The sequence below is a fragment of the Alligator sinensis genome, unplaced genomic scaffold (genome assembly GCF_000455745.1).
Source record: "Alligator sinensis unplaced genomic scaffold, ASM45574v1 scaffold268_1, whole genome shotgun sequence".
NCBI classification, from domain to species: domain Eukaryota; kingdom Metazoa; phylum Chordata; order Crocodylia; family Alligatoridae; genus Alligator; species Alligator sinensis.
Genome location: NW_005841853.1, coordinates 4,115,543 through 4,121,293, shown reverse-complemented (window position 1 = coordinate 4,121,293; position 5,751 = coordinate 4,115,543).

Sequence of the window (5,751 nt, the reverse complement as noted above, 5' to 3'; positions counted from 1 at the left end):
TCTTCTGTTTAGCTTATGGTGCTGTAAGCTAAAAGCAAGCAGGCTGATCACTCGAGATGACGGAGATAAACATCAGATAGTTCGTGCCCTGTGCCAAATAGTTTGTAAACCAGCTTTCTTAATGTGGTCCTCCATATCTCATCATTTGGATATGAGTCACTCTTCAGCTGAATGGAGTGCAACTCTGAGGGCATCTCCCAGAACGATCGAACATTGTTAGCATGAGCTGGTTTGAAAGTGTGTCTTGTGTTAATACTAATGGGGTTATGGCTCTGTTGGGCTGGGGGAGCAAGATGTGGGCCACTGCACCTTTTAGGTCCTCCGGCATAAGACATTTGGACCTCTGCTGTGTTCAGAGGTTCATTTTTCACGTGCTGAGGAATTAGACGTCAGACCCCAAAACCAACAGACGTGTCTGACTCCTTGGTCCTGAGTAATTTCTGAACAAGACAATGGCTCCATGATGAAGGCAGAGTTGAATTTTGCAGCTAAGTATTAAATTCCCTTGACATGTTTTGCTTTTCTTCACCAATGCACTGAAGGGACCATGAGCAAACCTATAACTAAATGCATTTACAGATCTAAGTGACAGGCTAAGAAGTGGCCCCTGGATGAGCAGCAACACTACAGCCAAGACCAGTCTCTTCTGGGGGAGTCACTTGGCTCAGTACCTCCTAGCACAGGAGAGTTGGAGCGTCTCAATGCAAAGGTCACCAGAGTTTTCTTTTCATTTTTTTTTAACATGGGTAAAACAGCCTACATACATTTCCCTCCTCTCATTCTTGGAAATGGCTGAACTGCTTTAACTGAAATTTCCATCTCCCCCACCACTTCCACCAAAAGAAAAAAGTACCAACCTGAAGTAGATATCTGGCAGGAAAGTATTTGGCCTAAATGGATAAAGTGTGGTGAAGCCGCGCACTTTATAGTATCTGGCAACCAAGCTCGCTGTACGCACCAAAGGATTCTTGCAGCTCTCTATTTCCCTCTTAAAACCACACTCCTACCCCATCTTTAGGGGTCCAACCCTCCCCGTGCCAGGGACTCTGCCAGCCCCTTCTACCCTTCCCTCTATCTAGGGTTGTCCGTTCTCCTCCTGCAGGGATTCTCTGTACTGCCTCATTTTCTTTCTTCCCAACCCTCAATACCAGGGTCGCTCACTCTCCAGCATCATAAAATCATAGAAAATGAGGGTTGGAAGAGACCTTAGGAGGTCATCTAGTCCAACCCCCTGCTCAAAGCAGGACCAGATCCAGTGCTCCATTTTTTCCCCTTGGCCCCAACATCATTATTTCATCTCTTTCTATCTGAGGGATGAGATATCCTTGGTGTCAATGTGTTAAACTCTTGGGACATTAGGCAGAGAGGAGATGGGGGTTAGTTATGCTGGAAAATATTAAGGGCCGCCATTGGTTAGGTTCTTTGATTTAGAAACAATTACGGACCTGGTTGAAGGGGTGGAGTTTGCTAAGCAGATCGCAGGAGCTTCCCGTGTTCCCGTTTGCACTTCCTGGTGTTCTCATTTTCAGAAAACACAAAGAGTTGAAAACAAGACAACGTTAACAATAAACCATGCCAGTAGATGCTATTTCAATAAGTTCCACTTGTGCACCTTAGCTCCTGCACATAAATGCTTTTTCTTCCTTGGATCTTATTTCCAGAGCTGATTGTTTCTGTCTTCATAGTATGGCTTAAAACAGGGTTGGCCATCCTGTGGCATGTGTGTCACAAGTGGCACGGGCAGCCTTTGTGTAGGGCATGTGGCAGGGGAGGAAGGAACACAATGGACATGTCTACACGTTCATTAATGCGCCTTAGGTACTGCTCATTTAGTTTAGTACTCGCTTAATAAAGTACTAACTAAATGTGCAGTACCTAGAGTCCCTGCGCAGTAGCACTGGCGCATGGTTATTTACTGACACTTACTGCACATTAGCCTAATAACACTGCACAGGTGGCTATTAGCACCGTTTGTGCTGTGATGTCCTACTGTGCAGTGTTATTATCCTAATGCACAGTAAGTGTCTCATGTAGATAGATAGGGCAGAGAGAAGAAAAAAGAGCAGTGGATCAGGCAGGGAAATGGGGTTGGAGCGGCACTCGGGGAAGCTTACCTTGTAGCATGCCTGCCAAAAAGGCTGGCCTCACACTGCCCTAAAATGTTCTTGGATAACTATATAGCTTGAAAACAATTGCAACATCATTCTTTTCTTTTCCAGACACGTCAGCAAACACAGGACAAAGTTCCTTCTACTTTGCATTTCAGTCCCAGGCTTCATAGCTAACTAGTTATCTCAGTTTCTGGTGGAGAAGGAAAACTTCTGCCCTTACAAAGTCTAGGGCTCAGCCATGGTAGGAGAAAGATCTCTTAGTCGTCCATTGATCAGCTGCTGAATCTACATAGCTGTCTTCAATTGTTATATTTACATGCTATCCTTGCCGCACTCAGCTGCCAGGCTATGACTGTGTAAGACATATGAACCTGCCCCCCATAGGTGACTGCCAGAAACCCTGAAGTGTAGGATTTCCAGGTGCCTCCCAATGGAGAATGAGCTTCCTTTTAACCCCTTCATGGGGATACCAAATACTCAACTCTACCTACAACATGCTCACATTACTACACCCAGACCCCTACCCAATTGGACTACACTTTCCATAAATGTAATAGGCTCCACCTTGAAACCTGGAAGCATGGGAAATACTAAACACCCTCCATTATGGGGACAGCAAGCACAACTCCACACATTGCATGCTCTTACTGGACAGCCAAAACTCCCCTTTCTGTATCCCCTCCATAATTTCATCCCAACTCCTTTAAACTTTCATAATTAAGCCAGGTGTGACCTCTGCTTCATCCTCTTGCTGCTGAGTGTGGTCATCTTCAACATCCACCTGCCTTAGGATACAGATCTCTTCTCATTATCTACTGGCAATCCATGTTTGTGGCTTGCTAACTTTACAGAGCACACCATGCATAGCTACTCCAAGACCAGCCTGATCAGTGCTTATCCAACCTCCTCTTGTAAACCCCCCTTGGCAGAGATCCCATAACTTCCCTATTCCAGTGTCACACTGTTCTCATAGTGAAGAAGTTTTTCCTGATACCCCTTCTACACCTACACTGGGACAACTTCAAGCCATTCATCTGCATCCTGCTCTCTGCAGCAACAGAGAAAAGAGAATCAACTGCTTCTGCAGCAACAGAAAATCAACTGATTCACCTCACTGAAGCAATCGAGCCCCTTCATGTATTAAATCCAGTGAGACCCAAGGGAGGTGCATGGCAGGCACGTGCCCAGGGCACATGGCAGATCACAACCAAACTAACTGGAAGGAGGGATTCTCTGGCTGTGAATGCAGGGGCAAGGATAGTGGTTGGCAGCCTGTGTTTGATGGAGAAAGAAAAGCTACTGGATTTGTGACCATGACTGCAAGAGGTTGCAAAGAGACAGGACTGCTTGGACCCAGAGCTTGCTAGAGGAAGAGATTGAGGATTTCTGAACTTGTTTCTACTGTGTTCAGGGAAACGTGGCTTCATGTATATGTGTGTAAACAAATAAAATCACCGGTACTCCAAAAATAGACCTGGTTTCAACTTTTGATTTCTCATACTAACAGAAACAACTCTGCAACACTCTTGTCTAACTGCTAAGGAAAAAGACATCATTGGCTTCAAAAAACCCCTATAGAGCATGCCTAGTAATTGCTATGCTATTTTCCTGGGCATTTCTGGGATTATCCCATTGGTATGACCTGTTTGAGTTTCCCTGGTCTGCTCTCAGCATGTGTCAAATGAAGAATAAAAGTGCTGTTGATGTGGTTTGAGTGAAGCTCCTATGAGCTTGTGCAGCACTGCTTTGAATGCAGGTATCTGACCGAACCTAAAGGGATGAACACTAATGAATTTGTAAAAAGTTTAATGAATGTGTAAACTATTTTTTTTATCAATGGAGTTGGAGTCCCCTTGATAAGTGCCTTGGATTGATGTCATTTTACTCTAATTACCTGTTTCTTTCAATGAGAATGCGATTCTGTGATAAAGTTGTTAGCAACATAGGATTGGAAAGGGTCTCCTGGGTCACTGAGTCCCGCCCCTGGCACTTAAGGCAACGGTGTCATATAATCCTTTTTATAAATTGAGCCAGCACTATCTTAAAAGTAATTGGAAAGTATCTGTGCATTGCAGCAATTCCATACTGAATTCCTGCCTGCCTGCAAGTTGCAGGATTGTTACAAACTCCAACATAATAGTAGGACTTTGAAACAACCAGTCATTGAGGTATCTTATAGCACCGAGCAGAAAAGGGTAGGTTGGAGGGATAATCCATTTCATATTTAGCGGTATAACATGTAACGTGCACGTCTCAATGTGCCACTATAGGACTTACTGCACATAAACATTTAAGGAAGATACCCCTGAAGAGGGATGTGTTAGACCCCGACTCCATGCAGCACCCAGCGACTAGGGAGACGACAATCCAATTACTCAAGGATCCTGTTGCTCATTAGCCAGAGGTCCCAAAAAGGTAGGCATTTGAATGGCAGGCCTGCCTGGCACCAAGTCCCAAAAAACCAACAAACTGTTTGCTTCATTAGCATGGTATTGCCTATGCATTTCATTCATCTACATGCTTCCCTGCTACGAGTGCCTGCCTAAGACTTTGACCCTGTCTTCTCCCGGTCAGTTGTAGTTTCTTGCTGGTTCTTTCTAGTTCTTTGCTGATTTCAGCACCATCTCCAAGGCCATACTTATGCTTTATCTCCTAACGATAGCCGTTGGTCTGTATCCTGTTCATACACAATAAATCATGCATCTTGCACGCTATCCCTTTTGTTAGGAAACTGCTTGCTTAAGCATTTGGAAAGTTCCTTTTAATATATCATCCTCCCTTGTGACCAGCAGCTTTTGCTGAGATACAGGAAAAAGCCTTTATTCAGCTGCACGCCCAGTGCTCCCCAAGGTCCAAATATCATCACCCTAACAGGTTGTCTTGGCAGAAAAGTAGGGAATTAAATATCTAAGTATACAACAAAGCACAAAGCTAAGAGCTGGGTTGAGAGAAGTAGGGAGTGAGTGATGGAGCAGAGTCATAGAGAAGTCATAGAGAAGTTGGGCTGGAAGGGACCTCCAGAGGTCATCTAGTCCAGCCCCCTGCCTGAGGCAGGATCATCCCTATCCAAACCATCCTATACAACCATAATTTAAACTCTAGATAAGACAGCCCTTAACCCTGATGCAACATGGGCCTAACACCCTAACCTGCCACAGATAAAGCAAGGGAACCATGGCAGACAATATCCTGCATCTATAAAATGCTGTCAATATATGCTCAAGAGGTCCTAGGTAGAGGGCCATGCCGATCATAGTTTCATAGTTTCATAGTTGGTAGGGTTGGAAGGGACTGGAGCAGATCATCAAGTCCGACCCCCTGCCATGGGCAGGAAAGAGCGCTGGGGTCAAACGACCCCAGCAAGGTGTCTGTCTAGCCTCCTTTTGAAGACCCCAGGACAGGAGCGAGCACCACTTACCTTGGAAGTTGGTTCCAGGTCCTAGCCGTCCTGACTGTGAAGTAGCGCCTCCTGATGTCTAGTCTGAATCTACTCTCCATCAACTTATGGCTGTTATTCCTAGTTACTCCTGGTAGCGCTTGGGGGAACAGGGACTCCCCCATTGCCTGCTGGTCTCCCTTGGCTAGTTTATAGATGGCCACTAGATCCTTCCTCAGCTTTCTCTTGTGGAGACTGAACAGG